This window comes from Rhinatrema bivittatum, chromosome 15, assembly GCF_901001135.1.
Source record: "Rhinatrema bivittatum chromosome 15, aRhiBiv1.1, whole genome shotgun sequence".
NCBI lineage: Eukaryota > Metazoa > Chordata > Amphibia > Gymnophiona > Rhinatrematidae > Rhinatrema > Rhinatrema bivittatum.
Genome location: NC_042629.1, coordinates 13818699 through 13839702, shown reverse-complemented (window position 1 = coordinate 13839702; position 21004 = coordinate 13818699). Strand labels below are relative to the sequence as shown.

The window sequence follows — 21004 nt, the reverse complement described above, 5'->3', positions numbered from 1 at the left end:
GGAAGCAGAAGTCTTGGAAATAAGTTCCATTTTTCACATAGTTTTCCACTGAGTAGCTTGGCTTGGTGCTTTTCTCTGTTTTGCCTTTGTAGCAGCAGAGCGAGAATCATCCAAGCAGGGGTCGTGATGCGCGCTCCAACAGAGGGGGTGCAGGAGATACCGCTTCGTGCACTGGCCTGCATTTGTTTCAGCACTTTAACAAGCTTGTTGAACTGATGTGATCAAATAAATGATAATTTGGATTTTGTCTAATGTGAAGTTGGCTTGCATTACTGATGGCATTGTGGCAGTAATATTTAAAATATAATAGTGCTAAGAGGCTGAGTGTAACCATCATAAAGCAATGTAACATTTTAATTGCTATTACACTGTCCTTTTTTTACTAGGATGATGTGAAAGTGCTATTGTACAGTCTCATGGGACTCCCAAACCCATCTCCTCTTGTAGGCTATTCACTTTTTATAACTGGAATATCTAATGAGGAAACATATTTGCTCTGTCACTGTGTCAGTTAAAGTTATATGTGCAATAATAATATGGAAAACATGCTGTCATATTTAATGTATTGTGATTGTTTTTAGCTATTTTCTTACCTTGGTGACCGGCACAAAAATGATAATAGAAGTGTATTACAAAAGTGACTTTTGTATGTGAAAGATCAGACCAAAGTGGCTCTGCATTGTTTAGAAAACTTATTAATGTGGCTTAAGAATCTGCCAGAGGAAATAATTGCGATACAGCACTACTGAGATGATGGTATTGGAGAGTTTGGAATATCACTGCTGTGAAAGCAACCTTGTATCCAGTGGTTCTGCTTAAGAAGTGGAGCTTACTCTGGCAACAGCCAAGTTAGGTGGTGCCAGAGCTTTGCGATATGGACAAGTGTCCACTGGGTATTCAAGACTACCAAATTGAATTTACCTATTTGCCCAAAACATGGCAGGCTTAAATCTTAGTGTCCCTACATGAAGGGCTGGAGTCCTGAAGCACGATCTCAGCTGACATTCAACCAGTGCTTTATCAGTGGAAAACCACTCATGTTTAATATCAGTTCAGTGAACTGATAATCTCAAGAAAAATATTTTCATGCGATAGCCCTTGCACCATGGCAACGGATTGAAAACAATATTGTGATGGTGCAATGCATCTCGGGTGATGGCTTTCATAGCTCTAATCTTCCTGTAACAAATATTTAGTTAGGATCCTTTGATTTGAGTATTTGGAGACTTTATCTGATGAAAGGCATCAACATTGGGCAACTCTCTGGAACTTCAAAAGATTTTTCTGGAGATGATCTTTTTATGTTATCTTTGTGGATATCCTATTATTTTAGGGGTCTAACCTCTTCAGTTTCAGTAAAACATATCGGACCCCTTTTGAAAACAAACAGGAGGACCAAGCATTAGCATAGCAATTGAACGACTACTAGAAGTAACATTTCTTTCACTTAAAAGTATTCTTAGCTTTCATGACCAACCTGTTGGGTCTGTTAAGCTCTGAACTTATGGAATGAATTTACAGAAGACACTGCCACTAATAGTCTTCTGGGGTGACGCACTGTGTGTGTGTATGACAAGGCCAGGAGGATGAAGTATCAGACTCCTCTTTCTGAGGACGTCCGCATTGTGCAGAGTGTCCTGAGAGCTTGGGAATCTTGGTAAGTAATGGCATTCTGCAGTATGCTGGTATTTACAAATATGGGGATCTCTTAGAGTCCACATTTTCCCACCAACCTAATCCTTTAATATCCCTGTCAGCTCTCACAAACATTTTTTTTCCATTTTCATGGCCTTCTAACATAGAATCATAGAAAACAGAGGGACCTCAGACTATCCACTCTTCCCCAAGCTCCGAGCTGCATGCACAGTACCTTACCCCCACAGATGAGATTTTTTTCCATGGCAGCATAGAAACTTGTAATCAGGGAACACTTTGCAGTTTTAATACACTAACGTACCTTTTATTTGGAATGATTGGGGACAGAGGCCATTCTGGATAAAATTGTTTTCCAGATAATGGGTGTTCCCCTGTATCTACAGAAAAGAAACAGAGATACAAGGGTTGGTCAAAGAAATCCTGCTTATTGAGTTAAAAAAAATATAGTGCAATAACAATGGTGGGAAGCTGCACATATGGAGTGCCTAAAAGCCTGTATTTGTTTTACATTAAGGACTTGTTCACATGTATGAGGTCTTCAAGTTGGTAGATGCTGTGTCTTCACATAGCTTGGCATTTGGTTTGAGCAGGTGGATATTGTAACTTCAAGGGTAGAAGCTGAAATGTGATGAGGTGCTGTGATATTCTGCTGCCCATATCCATAGCAGGAGGACTCATACAATGTCAATTATTGAAAAAAGGGATCATCATCAGCAGCAATCTTGAACGTCTATTTTCCAACTGTTACAGCACAACAAGATAGTTGGTCTGTGAGTTGGCCTGGTTCTCACTCAATGAGAATGGATGACTTCCAAGTCTCAAACACGAACTTCTTAACAGGCAAAGAGCAGCACAGCATTGATCTGTAAGCAAAGCAAGATAACACTGAGATGCTAGAAACTTCTTCCAAAAACAGGGTAGAAGAGCAAAGATTGTCCCTGGGAACGTTTGATTCATGACAACATCTGAGTCATGACAACATCCTTGATGCCTTGTTCCTTTGGCCTGAACAATTAGGGGGTAGGGGTGGTGGTGGGGGGACAACTGGGTGGCAAGAAGGTGGAAAAACCTGCAGCTAGCTGAGCAGCATATTTTTTCTGAATGGATAGCATATGATACTTCTTCCTTTTCTCTCCTGGTGTTTTCTCTGGGGAAAGCTGGTTCTTTCACTATGAAATCTCTCCTGGACTCACTGCTGAGCTTTAGTTCCCAAAGTTATTGCATAAGATTCTTTAGGCCCCTTTTCTGCTGGGCTCTGCTGGCACCAATGCTAGAACTGCTGGGAACATCATTCTATGTTGCTGATCTGCAATGGCTGTGTCTGCACATGGAGAGCTTGTGAACACCTTTCCAACCTGCGCCACCACACTTGCAGGCAATATGAGTCTTAACATAGAAACTTAGAAATGACGGCAGAAGAAGACCAAACGGCCCATCCAGTCTGCCCGGCAAGCTTCACACTTTTTTTTTTCTCATATTTATCTGTTTCTCTTGGTTCTTAGTAACCTTTTGGTTCTATTTCCCTTCCACCCCCACCATTTATGTAGAGAGCAGTGTTGGAACTGCATTTAAGTGAAATATCTAGCTTAATTAGTTAGGGGTAGTAACCGTCGCAATAAGCAAGCTACACCCATGTTTATTTCTTTACCCAGACTATGTAATTCAGTCCTTGTTGGTTGTTGTCTGTATATAGATCCACTTTTCTTCATTCCCCCTGCCATTGAAGCAGAGAGCTATGCTGGATATGCGTGAAGTATCGGTCTTTCTCACCTGTCGTTGAAGCAGAGAGCTATGCTGGATATGCGTGAAGTATAGGTCTTTCTCCCCTGCCTTTGAAGCAGAGAGCTATGCTGGATATGCATTGAAAGTGAAGTATCAGGCTTATTTGGTTTGGGGTAGTAACCGCCGTAACAAGCAAGCTACTCCCCGCTTTTTTGTGAATGCAAATCCTTTTTTCCACATTTCCTCTTGCCGTTGAAGCTTAGAGCAATGTTGGAGTCGCATTAACCGTGTGTATGTTTACTGAATAAGGGTATTATCTTCAGGTAGTAGCCGTCATTCCCTCGAGCCACCCACTCTTCATTCACGTCCTCTAGGCTTTATGGATCCACAGTGTTTATCCCACGCCCCTTTGAAGTCCTTCACAGTTCTGGTCTTCACCACTTCCTCTGGAAGGGCATTCCAGGCATCCACCACCCTCTCCGTGAAGAAATACTTCCTGACATTGGTTCTGAGTCTTCCTCCCTGGAGCTTCAAATCGTGACCTCTGGTTCTGTTGATTTTTATCCAACGGAAAAGGTTTGTCGTTGTCTTTGGGTCATTAAAACCTTTCAAGTATCTGAAAGTCTGTATCATATCACCTCTGCTCCTCCTTTCCTCCAGGCTGTACATATTTAGATTCTTCAATCTTTCCTCATAAGTCATTCGATGAAGACCCTCCACCTTTTTGGTCGCCCTTCTCTGGACCGCCTCCATCTTGTCTCTGTCTCTTTGGAGATACGGTCTCCAGAACTGAACACAGTACTCCAGGTGAGGCCTCACCAAGGACCTGTACAAGGGGATAATCACTTCCCTTTTCTTACTCGATATTCCTTTCTCTATGCAGCCCAGCATTCTTCTGGCTTTAGCTATCGCCTTGTCACATTGTTTCACCGACTTCAGATCATTAGACACCATCACCCCAAGGTTTCTCTCCTGCTCCGTGCACATAAGCCTTTCTCCCCCCATCGAATACAGTTCATTCAGATTTCCACTCCCCATATGCATGACTCTGCACTTCTTGGCATTGAATCTCAGCTGCCATATCTTCGACCACTCTTCCAGCTTCCTTAAATCCCATCTCATTCTCTCCACTCCTTCCGGCGTGTCCACTCTGTTGCAGATCTTAGTGTCATCTGCAAAAAGACAAACCTTACCTTCTATCCCGTCCGCAATGTCGCTCACAAAGATATTGAACAGGACCGGTCCCAACACCGATCCTTGCGGTACACTGCTTAAAACCGCTCTCTCTTCAAAGAGAGTTCCATTTACCATCACACATTGTCTTCTGTCCATCAACCAGTTTGCAATCCAGGCCACCATCTCGGCACTCACTCCTAAGCTTCTCATTTTATTCACCAGTCTCCTATGCGGGACCGTATCAAAAGCTTTGCTGAAATCCAAGTAGATGACATCAAGTGCTCTTCCTTGATCCAATTCCTTGGTTACCCAGTCAAAAAAGTCAATCAGATTTGTCTGACAGGATCTTCCCCTGGTGAATCCATGCTGCCTCTGGTCCAGCAATTCTCCCGACTGTAGATAGTTCACTATTCTCTTTTTCAACAGTGACTCCATTACTTTTCCCACCATCGAAGTGAGGCTAACCGGTCTGTAGTTACCAGCCTCTTCTCTGTTCCCACTCTTGTGAAGCGGGATTACCACCACTCTTTTCCAATCACTCGGCACCACTCCCGTTTCTAGGGATCTATTGAACAGGTCACACAGCAGACCCACCAGCACATCTCTGAGCTCCCACAGTATCCTGGGATGAACCTCATCAGGCCCCATGGCTTTGTCCACTTTCAGTTTCCCCAGCTCTTCCCATATATTCTCTACTGTAAATGGAGTTACATCTACTCCCTCTTTTCCAATCTCCACCTCACGCTCAATGCCTCGAAAACAGAAATTCTTATCCTTTCTAATCAACCAGACCATACCTTCCACCAAACCACTCAAAACACCTCTCAAATTCATACTCCCCTACTCTCTGTAAGAGACCTAGGTGTCTCCCTAGACCAACACCTAAGTTTCAAACCCCACATCAAATCGCTTCTGAAAGGGGGTTTTTACAAACTCCACATTCTTAAAAAACTTAAACCTCTCCTCCACGCCCACGACGTCTGCACAGTTCTGCAGATGTCCATCCTATCAAAACTGGACTATTGCAAGTCCCTCCTCTTAGGCCTTCCTGCCTGTACCATCAAACCCCTACAAATCCTGCAAAATGCCATGACGAGAGTTATAACCAATACCCGTAAAAGGGACCACATCACTCCCATTTTAAAAGATCTGCATTGGTTCGACTTCCACACTCTATACAAAACACTCACCATTCTTCACAACACTCTACACAATTACAATTCCCCTTGGCTCGAAGAAATGCCACACTTCCGATCCTCAAACCTCCCTACCAGAACCTCCCTTGCAGGTACCCTTCACACCCCATCTATCAAAACTGCACGCCTCACTACAACTAGAGAAAGGGCTTTCACCATTGCTGGCCCCACCCTGTGGAACTCCCTTCCTGTCAACCTCCGTTTAGAACCATCCCTAAACCAATTCAAAAAAGGAATCAAGACATGGCTGTTCAAGCAAGCCTATCCTGACACTAATCAAACACAAGCAGTGTTACCCGTTGAACCACCCTAGCTCCTCTGTCGACCATATTCACCCCTAGCTCCTTTCACCCCCCTCTACCCTCCCACCCAGACCCCTGCATTTCGCCTTTTGTCTGTACATAAGTTTCTTTTTACCTCACCTTTGTTTGTTCATAAGGTTATAGTGTCAACCCATTTGTGACATGCTCTGTGAATTTATATGACACTGTTCTTCGATTTAATTTGTTGGTTATTCTTCTCCGCTTCTCCACTCTTTCCTCCCTCCCTCCCTTTCCCTTGTTCTCGACCTTGCCCTCCCCCCCCCCCCCCCAAAGCTAGCCCTCTATTATCTTCGTTCATTGTAATTTCCTCCTCTTGGTTAATTGTAAACCGACATGATGTGTTCTATGAATGCCGGCATATAAAAGCTCATAAATAAATAAATAAATAAATAAATAAATAAATAGATCTACTACACTCCCCTCCAGTTTCTTGTTAACTAGCGACGGTCCTTCTCTAGGGTCCTCTTTAGTGAACACAGAACTGAAGTATTCGTTTAATATTTCTGCCATTTCTTCTCTCTCCACACATTGATCCTTTCCACCTTTCAATTTCACTATACCACTTTGAACTTTTCTCTCTTCACTGATATATCTGAAAAATGTTTTGTCACCTCTCTTTACGTCCTTGGCAATCCTCTCTTCCGCTTGACTTTTTGCTGTCTTGATTAATTTCTTCATCTCCCTCAGTTCTACCAGATATTCTTCTTTGTGCTCCTCCCTTTGAGATCTTTTATATTTCTTGAACGCTGTTCTTTTGGTCTTTATTTTGTCAGCCACCTCCTTTGAGAACCAGATAGGTTTCATTTTTTTTTTTGCTTTTCTTTACATTTCTAACATATAGATTACCTGGTCCACCTTCAAACTCATTTCAACAATTGAAACAGAAAAACTTATTAGAAAATAAAACCAGCTTGCCATGAATTCGACACAATTCCAATTCAAGCACTAAAAGATATTGCACATATTACCGCGCCACCCATCTTAGCTCAGATGACCTCAATAACTACCGACCAATTTCAATCCTGCCTCTCCTCGCCAAACTGACAGAGAAAGCTGCCCTCAAACAGCTCAACGAACACCTCGAGACCAACAACATATTACAATCCAACCAACATGGCTTCAGAAAGAATCGGAGCACAGAAACATTACTACTCAACTTATCTAATACTATAATTAGAGGTTTTGACAATGGCCAGAAATTTATCCTCATCCTACTCGACCTCTCCGCTGCATTTGACACGGTTGATCACAAAAACCTAATCCACAGTCTAGCCAACATCAGCCTCACAGACAAAACTCTCGACTGGTTCACATCCTTCCTGAAAAATAGATACTTCAAAGTAAACATTAACAACCACTGCTTTGATCCCATTCCCCTTGAAACTGGAGTTCCCTAAGGATCAGCTTTGTCAGCCACATTATTCAATATTTATTTATTTATTTATTTATTTATTTCTTTAACTGCTTTTATATACCGGCATTCGTCAGAAACATCATGCTGGTTCACATTTTAACAAAAGGTGTGGAAAATACAGTGTAACAAGGGATAGGGGAAAAACAGGATAACAATAACCAAAGACAGTCTAAGAAGATACAGATCTAAAAAACTGAGTTAACGTAGCAGAATTCAACCATAGATTAAATGAACAGGCTTAAAAGAAAAAACAGTTATATTAATCAACAAAGCTTACGATGGCTGTACATATAATCAAATTTGCAGGAGGCAACAGTGTATAAAGAAACATTACATCGGAAGGGATAATCAGGGAGCAACATTACGTGAGGCAACATTACAATGCAACAGAACATAAGGTGACATTACATAAGGCGACATTACATAAACTAACTAAAGATGACATTACATAAAATAACTAAAGGTTATATATATATATATATATATATATCTAACCCCCCTCTGCCAACTTCTCACTAGCCTCGGCATAATATTCTATATGTACGCCGACGACATACAATTAATCATACCCGTAACTGACACCATCGAAAATGCAATGAAAACCTCAGCTACATACCTCAACACAATAAGAAATATGCTATTACACTTGAAGCTATGTCTTAACATGGAAAAAACTGAGTGTATACTACTCGAAAAAAAACAAGCCGGAAGCAACACGAAATACACAATACAAATAGACAACTCACAAATAAAGCTAAGTGACAAGTGAAAGACCTTGGTATTTGGTTAGACCCTGAGCCGAACCTCAAAAAACACATATCAATGAAAATTAGAGAAGGCTTCCACAAGCTTGCAATACTCAAGCACCTAAAACCCCTACTATACCAATCTGAATTCAGAACCATTCTTCAATCTCTCATTTTCACCAGCTTTGACTACTGCAACTCACTTATGACAGGATTACCCAAATCTACAACCCGCCCACTCCAACTACTACAGAATGCGGCTGCCAGAATACTAACAGGGCACAAGACCACATCACCCCAATCCTAAAAAGCTTACACTGGCTACTGGTGAACAGAAGAATCAAATATAAAACTCTGGCCTTAATACAGAGCGCAGTCCACAGCTGGGAGAACACAGCCCTAAATAACATAATTCAGATGCATGTTCCACAATGCATCACAAGATCAACAAACAAACTAAAACTCGACATCCCAACAATGTCAACCGCCAAACATATTATAGTATGAAACAGAGCCATCTCCATCACAGGGCCCCACCTATGGAACGCACTCCCAGATCAATTAAGACTACAAAGTAACATCAAAACATTCAAAAAAGACCTGAAGACCTGGATTTTCAGACAAGCCTTCAAAGACGGGATCGGTTAATCTACCCGTCTCAATCAACGTGGATACTCAATACTATCTGTCATTGATACAATACATAACTTTCGTTCTTCTTAACCATACATCGATACATCCAATTCACCCCTAGAATATATGCCAACCTGATCCTACTCATGCCCACTATCCTGAACAATTCCCCAAAGTCTACCATTCTGAGGTTCACCATTCCTTGAACAACCTGTGTTCAGGTTACATTGTTACAGTTAATCTTATTATGTTACCTTGTTTGATATCTGTTTATACTATACTACCTCCTTTTATACTATGAGGACATGTTATATATACTATATCATCTTATTCTATTCCATCTTAGTTAACCACCGGTTCTGCCAGTTTACAGTATTGCGTTTCTATAGTTTCTTCTATTGTACTGCGTTGTTCCAAATGTTAACTGGAGTGAAGGCATCTAGCTAAACTTCGGTATATAAAAACGACTAAAATTAAAATAAATAAATAAATAAATAGATTAGTTGCCTTGATAAATGCTCCTTTTAGATTGGTCCACTGTTGATCCACATCTCTCTCGTTCTCCCAGCCTTTTAGTTCTTCCTCCAGGTACTTCCCCATTTCATCAAAGTCCATGTTTTTGAACTGCAAAACTCGGGTCTTTGTGTTTCTTTTCCGTATCCTTTTTGTGATATTAAACCATACTGTTTGATGATCACTGCTGCTGAGGTGGGCACCCACCTGGACATCAGAGACATTATCTCCATTAGTGAGCACTAAGTTGAGTATAGCTCCTTCTCTTGTGGGTTCCATTACCATTTGTTTGAAGAAAGCTACTTGCAGGGCATCCACTATTTCTCTACTATTATTAGATTCTGCAGATGGGATTCTCCAGTCTACATCTGGCATATTAAAGTCTCCAACGATCACCACTTCTCCCTTCTTTCCTATCTTTTGGATGTCTTCCACCAGATCTCTGTCCAGCTCTTCATTTTGGTTTGGAGGCCTGTAAACCACTCCAATAAAAATAGATGCCCCATCTTTATTTAGGTCAGCCCATAGTGCTTCTTCATTGCCCATTCTTGCTTGTAGCTCAGATGCTTGGATATTGTTTCTGACATAAAGAGCCACTCCTCCCCCTTTCCTATCCTCTCTGTCCTTCCTTAACAAGTTATAGCCCGGTATGGCCGTATCCCAGTCATGAGATTCCGTAAACCATGTTTCTGTGACAGCAACAATGTCCAAGTCCGCCTCCACCATTAGGGCTTGCAGATCTGGGATTTTATTGCCCAAACTACGAGCATTTGTGCTCATAGCTTTTCAGCTTTCTTCGTTCAGTTTACTGCTGTTCCTGGACTCCTTTTATGACCTCTTTAGTTGAATTTTGTTATCCACTTTTCCCTTTGCATTTGTGCAAGGGAAAAGATTAGTGCCTCTGATGACAGTCATCCATCACAGTGAGCTTTTTTCTTTGGTTTCTGATCTGGAATTTCTGTATGCATTGGGTTTCTTCTCTCTTTTCAGATAACACTTCAATCTTTTTCTCAAGAACTTCTTAAGTATTTAGTACAGAGAAGGCATTTTGTACTTGTTGCACTTGATACAGTGTGTCTCCGGATCACAGGTATAATTCTTCCAGATCCCACTGTAATACTGTTTTTTGAGTTCCTTAATGCCCCTTAATGTCTTCTGGCTCCTTTTCTTCTGGACTCATCACCATACCTGGGAACTTTTGATTTCCACTCACACTGAGATCACTGAGATTACCATGGATTAGCGAGCAAGACGACAGGTGGGACCAGATGCACACAAATTTACTCTTGTACACAGACTCCCCCCCCCCCCCCATACGTTCAAGCTCACTTCCACACACATACATGTTCATTCTCACTCCTCATTTTCTAACACATTCTCACATACTTACAGCTTTACTTCTCTCATTCTCCCAGTCACACTCTTATAGGCATGCTCACTCACTCTCACACACACACATATACACATGCCCACCCACTCTCACACGCATGTTCATTCTCACTCCTCATTCTGTAACTCATTCTCACATACAGCTTTACTTCTCTCATTCTCCCAGTCATGCTCACTCACTTACTTCCTCTTCCACATACACACATTTATTATTTATTTATTTATTTATTTGCTTTTTTATACCGACATTCAGCCATGGGTATCACATCGGTTTACATGGGAACTTGTGTGATAGTATGACAATGGGTCATATTATCTTTACATTGCAACATTATTAATTTAACAGTATAGTCTCTAAATTGTAACATTTTAAATGAGGTAATAGTAACTTTATTGTAATATTATTCCTAACAGTATTTTCTCAAACATTGTAACATTGTAAATATATACAGTAATTTAACAGTATAGTCTCTATATTGTAAACTTATAAATGAGGTAATAATAACTTTATATTGTAATATTATTCCTAACAGTATTTTCTCAAAACATTGTAACATTGTAAATATATACAGTAACATCTAATAAGGTTGCAATCATGTGCTTGATTGTAAAAACTTAACGCTATCATGTTGAGTGTCAGTTGTATCTTGTTGGCTAGGTGTTATAGCAAATGCAAGTTGATGTTTTAGCCATGTAACAGTAAGGGTTTAGGAGGTGGTGAGGCAGTTTGGTTGGATGAATTTCTGTCACACGCATGTTCATTCACATTCTCACTTCTCTTCCTCCTTCACACACACATAATCTCTCACAGACATGCTCACTCATTCTTTCCTTCACCTGGAACCCACCAGGGACAGCAGCCTCTTCCTTTAGGCTGACACAGCCAACTACTTTCCTCCTCCTCCTCTGCTGGTGCCTCTTCCTGGCCCACATGACTCTATACTTTAGCCACAGTCTGGGATGGAGTCTGCGGCGGCCCTGCTACATTTCACCGTGTTTGGCCATGGCCTACGCCCACCTCATGACTACACAGATGCTGCCCCCTCCTTTTCAGCACGGGTCCAACGCGCCTCCTCCTTCCTGCTTGTGCTGCTCTTGCAGTCTTCTTCCTGGGCTGCATGAGCAGGAAGGTGCATCCGGAGGTTTTGGATGTTGGCCCGGAGATCCGGCAATTCTGGAGACCCAGAGAGTTCCCAGCTATGCTCATCGCTGCCACCATTATCAGAAACATTAGAAGCAGGAAAGGAACAATGTTTGCTGATCTGCCTTGGCTGCAGAGAGTAAGGCAAGAACAAGATTGAGGCCCTGGCTTATACGGTGTACAAATTCCAGATAATTGGCGATTTTTTCTGGACAATGAGTGTTTCCGGTTAATGGATGTTCGGATAAGAGGTGCTTTACTGTACTGGTTACCTCGCCACTTGTGCCTCTGTTTATAGTTTGACAATCCCTTATTAGTTCCAGAATGGACCTTATGGAGGCTAATAAGGGTTTACATTACCAGCCCGACAGCTGGCACTCTTCCTTAATAGAGAGCAATTGTAAAGAGAAGTACAATTTTTTATGACATTTGATGGAAATACTCTTAAAACAAAAGTCATCTTGAAAGAACGCTCTGAATATAAAAGAATCACATGTGGGCTTCTGTTTCTTTCACTGAACTATGCTGTCAGAGCACTCTTTTGGTAGATAAGTGCATAATCTGCAGTTGTTTGTGGATTTGTGGGAAAAAATACTCTTTTGGCCCTGCAGAAAACTTAGCTAAATCTGCATTGCATTTTACAAAGTAGTTGAGGAATTGATCTGTTTCTCATTTAAAAAAAAAATGTTTTCTATTAAATTTTAGTTCTTGTGGTTTATGTTTGTCCTTAGTGATTGGATGCTCTCAAGTTCTTGCACAGAAGGCTTTCTGCAGTGTTACACTGGCCCCTCTTTTATTATAAAATGAAAGGTGAGGATAATAAATCCAACGCCTAATACGCACTGTGGCCCCATTAAAGAAGGCCGTGCCAAAGAATAAAGAAAGCCCCCACAACACATGGACGTGAAGGCTGCTACACTTATCCTAACTGTTCTGCGGGTCCTGCTTATTGAAGAATCGGAGTGCTTACAATGAATGACTTAATCCACTTTTAAGTGCAGTGGACATGGATTCTGACAACATCTTTGGATAGCTAAGATGAGGGAACAAGGGAGGGCAGGCGAAGTTTGATTCAGGTTGATATACTTCTGCCATAATTCGCTGCATAACCTTGGACAGATTACAGAATCTCCCTGTGCTTAAATCTAGATTGTAAACCATCCCAAATATGATATTCCTGTGACTTTATAATGTATATAGTAGTGAAAATCATTAGTCTTAATAGCTATGCATTAATTTGACCACCTGCAAGTACCAAGTATACAGTATATAACAGTTACAGGCCAATACAGTAAAGACGCACGTAAAACGGGTGCTCAATATTTAAATGAGGGGGTCACGCTAAAAAGGAGGCACTAGGGACAATTGCACGCCTCTAGCGCCTCCTTGGCAGCGGACGCACAGGAGAGGTGGCTGTCAGCGGGTCAGGAAAACGGACCCTCGTTAATTGAGCATCCCTTTTCCTAACCTGACCATGGCACACTTTTTATTTTAGCCTTTTGGTTCCTCACCAAGTTATTAAGTCAAAGTATGTACAGAAAAGCAGTATTTTCTGGTTTTCTGTACACTTTTCTGAGCGTAAAAATGTCCAGGTCAAGTGCACATTTTTTTTTTGTATCTGGAGCGAATGACTAATAGCCTCATCAATGTGCATTTGCATGTGATGAGTGCTATTAGTTTTGGGGAGGGGGTTGGACGCGCGTTTTGGACATGCTAAATGCCTTATGGTATAAGGGGTTATAAAAACGCATCCAAAACGCGCGTCCAACCGCAGGTTAAACACTGCGCTCAGTTGAGCTCACTGTATTGTATCGGCCTGTTAGTAATCCTAAATCACTGAATACAATGATTCATCAACAATTACATGACAGGATAAGAGGGAGTGAGACCTGGGACATTCATATGACTCACTGCATTGGAATGTGATAAACGCTTATAAAAAGGGTGTGTGTCATGGAACACGGTTAGCTAAAGGTCACCGAAAAATAGTGGTGATTGTTTTCTGCTCCAATGCAGTGTGTCATATGAATATTCCAGGTCTCACTCCCACTTATCCAGTCATGTAAACATTTTTTGGATAATTGTTGATGAATCATTGTACTAAGTGGTTTAGCATCACTGATATTTTATATACTATTGATGTAATCAGTGGTGCAGTTCACACCTTCAATATTTTATACATACCATGTGGTTACCAAGTATACAGTGCCAGGTCTCTCAAAGCTGGATGCCAAAGGGGTACCTTTTATACAGTTATGGTTGGATGGAATAATTTAGAATATTTTCATGCTAATAAGGGGAAAAGCAGTGTGTAGTGCCTGGCATACTGCCAGCTCTGGTTAACCTTTCAAATGAAAGAGACATTTAGGGGTCACTGCATTGTAAATGATGAAATGCACCACAGAAATAATACTTAGTTAAGATAATTTCTATTAAATAAACTTTTGTCAGTTTTAATATGTAACTCTTTGGGCACATCAAGAACCTTATAAAATAATTCATTGCAAAAAAGTTGAACCTTTAGAGCAAAAGGTAGGTATTGCAGTACAAAGAAAGGGCTCCCGTGTGTCTGAAAGTAATGATTACTACACTGGAAGCCGGGCATGAGTTCATTGTATGTAGCTCTTAGATCAATTAACAGTACTGCATGTTTAGAATGCTACACAAATTCCATGTGTTGCCCTTATGTGAAATTTAGTGACATAATTGGATCACATGTGAAATAATTGATTAGGTCATTCTTCAGATCGCGATGGGCCGTTATTGCGTGCGGAATGATGAATCCAGGGGGTAAAATTGTTGTTTCAAATAAGGATGTTGGCATTATTGGCAAGAATCCTGCAATGAAATAGTGCTTATAAAGATCTAGAAGAAAAGGGACATTACCTTCTCTGATCACACTCACCATCTTAGCTTGCTCCGTCATAGACACTCAGAAAGGGAAGGTTTAAGACTTCTTGGCTTTAGCTTGCCATTGGCTATGTTATGATAGCAGCAGTGCCTATCTGAGTTGGCATGTCTAATCCAGTAAGGCCTTGACAGAGTTAACAGCCCATGGCAAATGACTTTTCCTGGTGGTACATTATTTCCAGAATACTAACTGCAGGGGTAACATTATTGCTTAAATGATGTTGGCATTGCCATAACAAACCAGCATTTGATGTGCATTAGAGCATATTCTGGTTGACATACAATGAAATTTCCACAAGCATTGCAAACTTTGGGCCTTACTCCAAAATGACCTATTCCTAAGCTGTATCTGTGGGGAAAAAAAATCCTTATTGATCAAGGCTCATTGTTTCTTAACTATATACTTCAAAGGAGGGTAAACCTTTGTTAGATACTGTATGCAAGAATTAATATTTTGCAGGCTGTAGCAATATTCTATGTTTAGTGTAGAAAAGGCTAGGAAAGAGAGGCTGGGGTGTGAGGCAGGCCCAGGGAGAGTGTGCAGCCTAGAGCTCAGGCAGAGTTCTGTTTTTAGTTGTGCCTTAGTTTCTCTGCAGTGTTCTGGGAGGAAACCAACTCCAGCAACCAGGGGCACATTATGCTGTAATCTGATCCTAATAAGGAGGTGACAGGTATGAGCAATTATTTTATCCAGCCAGTCTTTTAAGTGTGCCCTCCATATTCCCAGGAGGGTTCTGCATGTTAAAAGAAAACCAACATGGGTTCTGGAGCTGCCGCGTAAAGGCTCCAAAAAAAAGGATGGATGGATGGATGTGCAGTAAAATGAAGTCATTTATTTATTTATTTAAATTCTTTTAATATACCGATGCTCAAGACCAGATCTTATCGAACCGGTTTACAATAAACTAGGGGGAGAAAGCCATTTAACACTGAAAGCGAAAGTTGCATTACAACAGGGAATGTGGAACAAGGCTGTTAGAAAAAAAGGATAGATTAACAGTTTCTAACTGGAGAGCGGTGCATGTAAGCAGAGAGTAATTGCTTACATGGTAAGAATTATATACAATTTAAGTGCAGTTAGCAGAAAAGCAGTTCCTTTGTGTGGCAGAAAGAGGACGTAACGTGAGGGTAACCATACGGCTTCTTCAAGGATATGCTTGGGCGAACAGCCATGTTTTTAATTTTTTTTCTGAATGTGGTATGACAATGTTCCTGGCGGAGATCTGGTGGGAGAGAATTCCAGTGATGCGGACCAGCAGTTGATAGCGCTCGTTTTCCAATGGCGTTGTGTATAGCGGATCTTTTCTAACAATGGGTTTTGTGTCTGTGGTTGATAACGAGCCCCATCGTAGCCTCATGACATATCCCTTTTCTCAGATGGATTCTAAAATGTAGGTCCCTTGGTTTCATTGAAGAGAGGGGGGGAAGGTAATCAGAAAATGGAAACTCTGTGTGTCCTGCAAATTATTTGTTCATGTTCTATAAGGAATGATTGTGCTTCTCTGATCTTTATGCTGACTGTTTTGATGAAAGCAAGTAGCTAGTGCAACAAATTATGTCAATGTCGGATATAATCCCCAAGGACCCAAGGATGAGTCAGTTGAATATCCCAAGAGGGCATGACAGAGGATGGACCACTCTAGACATGGCTTGTCTCTTGTACACATCTGCTTGGCTAAATGAGCCTTGAACAACCCAGTTGGCTGATCTCATGATCCTTAAAATTTAAATGTAAAAAGTTTTCAGGTTCTACCAGGATTTGAGACTCTTCACATATAGATTGCTGCTTCTCCTTATGTTATAAAGAAGAATAGTGAAATATGTAGGAATAGTATGGTTTGAAATTGTAATATTAATATTGTGAAGTAGAATGATTACCTATCATGTGCCATATATCAAGATGGACCGTACTTTACGGAACTGGGGTAAAACAGTCTTATACTGGCAAGCCCTGAGAGCAGGGCTGGAACTAGGATTTGGGTCCCCATTGACAGAAGAGTGGGAGATGGGAGACTCTGGAGATCAGTTAGTTGCTGAAGTCCCTCTACCTCCATGCACCCCAGAGTTACCTTTGGATTACCAGAGCAGGCTCCTCCATTGCACAGTTGCGTCAGCCTAAATCGGGCCTGCTTGAGAGTGTGCCGAGCTGGTGAACAAGCTGTGTATACATTGATTCATAAATTAGCAAACCTCTTTCTTTTCATTTTAAAAGCACCCATTCTCCTTGAGGAAGGTTGTGCTTTGGGCAGGGAGATGGCTCTTCTGACACAGAGCAACAAGTCCTTCTCACCCAGTACACCCCGATGCAGATAGCCACTGCTGTCAGGATTGGAGCACTGGCAATTGTTGTGCAACCCGCTTACTGTCACCATCCTGAGGGATGTCCACTCTGACCACACCGGCTGTTTGTAAAAGCAATCTTTTCCCAAATCATGACAAATAGAAACAGCCACTCGCAAGGAATTCCAGAAGCTAATTTCATACAGTAGGACAGGTCAAAGCTACCATCACCAGAGGGGCTTATAGGAAATTGGCTGAGTCTGTGTTTTATCGGAAAAAAACTGTTCCTTGCTAATGTTTTCAGACGGGTAAGAATGAATGCAGTGCACAGGGTGTTTCAGAATGCCAGGAGAGGCAGAAAGGAATGCAGAACAGGCATGTCAAACTGCAGGCAAACTTCTTTTCCACAGATTATTGTTTGGTTATCCAATTAACAAGATTTGCTATGAAAACAGGTGTTAAATCACAAGGGTACTTAGTGTATTTAGTATAAACAGTGGTTAGAAGACTCTTCAGAATGAAGTGTACTGTACTTTGCTTTCATGGCAGTAATTAATTTTGACAGGCTGTCTGACATTGTTTAGGTATCATCTTTTCAAAACAAGCCTTGGTATTCCATATCAAATTCTTTTTTAATTAAGGAATACCTTCTAGGCAGACAGTGATCAGCTGGCAATTCTGTTCTCTTCACACAATGATGGCAGTGAAACTGTTAAGTGACACTTCAGAAGAGACTTGTAAATAAATAGCCATCAAGCATAAGTGTGATGGATTGCATGTGCTTCTCTTGAGATGGCAATCACCTTTGTACAATGGGCCTGCAAAAGTGCACAGTGCTGTGTGTGCCTTGGGCACACTTTCCTACCTGTTCACAGTAGAGCGGTCAATAACACAAGCCCCTGCTGTGGCACAGTATCCAGTTCCGTTCCCAATACACAGCAGCGGTTACATTTTCAATAAGGAGTCTGACAGGCAATGTATGTTTGTACCATTCGGCTCACCCAAACCTATCAGATCTTCAAACAGTCTGACCACATGGTTTGTGTTTGACAATCAGATGGTTATGTGGATAAAAAGTATGCATATCTCCAATCAGGACATGAAAGTATGTACATTAGCTATATGTGTGCATTTTTAAGTCTTGGATGAGCATGCATAGCTTTTTTGCTGATCCAACCTCGCTTCATTTTACTGAGGTTAAAATTATGCATGCTGTGAAACCATTCATGGACTTTTAGCCAACAACAATCCACTTAGGCAGATGCAGCCATTCTACCTGTGTAACTCTCATTTTCACCCATGTACAGTGCCATATTTCCTGATTAAGCCTTTGAGAATTTGCTCCAAAATATTTACATTGTTTTGTAGAGTAGACATATGTCACCAGCCTAAAACTTTCCGACAGGGCAACAAATTATTCCATCTTTTGGGCATTCAGTTTGGGGAAAGGGTTTTTGAGCTCTTATTTCAGAAATTAGATTTTACTCTCTTCTGCTTTATACCTGCCGAGGGTCTAGGAATGACTTTTATCTTGAAAATTCTACAGTTAATTCTCACTTACCTGTTGCTTGTTTATTAGCGCATCGGAAGATAATATCTCGGAGTGAATTTTCGAAGAAGTTATGTGTGTAAGTAGCTTGTACTCCTGTACATGCTATTTTATAAACATCAAAAGTTTGCGTGTATATTTGGTTTCATGTGCTCATTTGCCTGCACAAAAAAGGGGCTGTCCTAGGGGTATTCCTGGGTGGGGCTAAGAGGAACGCACGTCAGTTGCTATTTTATAAGAGATTTATGCAAATACATTAGGTATCTTTTTCGCGCAGCTTTACACCTGCTAATTATCTAGCATAATTGATATTGGTGAACTGTCTAGAATGTTTGGATAGTATGGTATATAAGTTTAAAAATAAAAATAAAACAAAATAAATCAGACTCATCTCTTGTCTACTATAGTTGGATGGGAGGTTTGGGTGAATTGAGGGGTGTTCAGGATGAAGTACTTGGAGGATCTCGATGAACTGGACACAAACTGGGTGAATCTGTAGAGGTATCGGCAAACCGGTGATATCAAATCCATGTGCATGTTGTAAAATAAACTGACTTCTGTTTATAAATAAGGGTTTTATGCAAGTAATATTTTTTCACTTGTAACATATATGTGTATATAAAATAGGTAGAAAAGATGCACGCTTTCAATGCATTGCAGGTATTCACGTGTAACCAAACAAACATGGGTTTTATAATGTGTGCACAGCTGATACCCACAGTTTATAAAATACTATTGTACAACTCTGCACAGCCATATACACAGGTATATGGGGCCCCCGCTGAGTTGTTTGAAAGTTATCCTCTCAGTGTTTATTTGAATTCATTCAGTAAAACTTAGCACTTGTTCAAGAATTGATTTAACAATCTGTTGGTAACCTGACTGATATGCTTCATACATACAAGAGTCCTTTTTGTTAGAAAACAGCAAAAGAGCCAGAATGCAATTAGGATGACCAGGAGATTAGTCCACTCCAATATGATTCTCTCTTTAGACTTTTGATATATAGGGGGTTTCTGATCGCAGTTTCTATAGTCAGTAATCAGTGGTTCTCAAACCGATTCTTGGGACACACCCAGCCAGTTGATATTATCTTACAGCTATGGCTGTAAAAAAATATGGTGCCAGCCAGCTCTGAGGCTGGTGCCGCTTTTTAAAAGGAAGTCGACATGCCAGGTGCCTCATTTTGCAGCCAGAAAGGACAAGTGGGTGCTGGATAGACCACGGCGCTGGCATATTTACAGAGAGCTGGGGGATCAGAGGGTCCTGGAGAAGCCCTGGGATTCAGACATCAAAACCTTCAGAAAACACTTGAAAACATGGTTATTTAAACAAGCTTACAACAATGAGAAAGGAGAGTAGTATACAGGGATAAAGAAAAAAAATGATCTGCAAAACACTCATGCACACTACCCCAACCTACACGGGTATATATTCTACTTTTATTTTTAAATATGTTTGCTCTCAATTTTAAAATATGATACAATAAAGAATGGACATGATATAACATGAGATAACACTTACAATTATGAGTAATTATAAACGAGCTATGTTACCGTAAAGTCTTGGCACTTGTTTAGTGATAGATTTTATCTGTTTTCTAATATTAATATTGGTGCCTTCTTGTAAACCGTTATGATGGTACCTAACTTAATGACGGTATAGAAAAGTTTTTAAATAAATAAATAAATACATTTTTAGGGAAGGAGTTAGCGAGACTCCAGAAGCAATAGCAGGGAGTCCTGGAGATGCCCCACTCTGGTTCATTTTTTCGCTTTGGGGTTTAAATGTAATGTTTATTTCAGTTTGGCAAACAAACAGAAACAAAATAAATATAAAATGAACCAAAAAATGAATTTACATCCAATGGAGGCAATGCATGTTAATCTATCTTCTGAAAAACCTGACTGGCTGGCTGTGTCCATAGGACTGGGTTGAGAAGTGCTGCATGATGGCCACCTGGAAGAGCTCAGGGCTCTGTTTCTTTTCTCACTGCTCAGGAAAAATATTGTCTTTTATTCTGTTTGGTCCTTTATATGGATCAGATTGCATTCTGGCACTCACTCTTAATAACAATGAGCACCTTATAGTACAAATTAAATCTTTCTCATGTATCTGCGAATATATGTATATCATATACTTATCTATATACATACACACATCACATTGAGCAATAGACCCCCTGAACTTATTACTCCCATTTTATCTGACCTTCACTCGTTACCTATGAAATGGAGATTCCAATTTAGAATAATTGCTGTTTACCATGTTACTTTATGCGGATTGTTCTTGTACTTTTGGTGATAAGCTAATCTCATATGTGCAGTCTTTTGGTGTTCACATGCTTTCAGTAGTT

General features: G+C 40.7%; 1 protein-coding gene across 2 annotated transcripts in view; it reads left to right on the top strand.

The window, feature by feature from the left end:
* The window catches only part of EPHA3 (EPH receptor A3), a 276444-nt gene that overhangs the window by 97714 nt on the left and 157726 nt on the right, over nucleotides 1-21004 (top strand). The window lies entirely within an intron of this gene.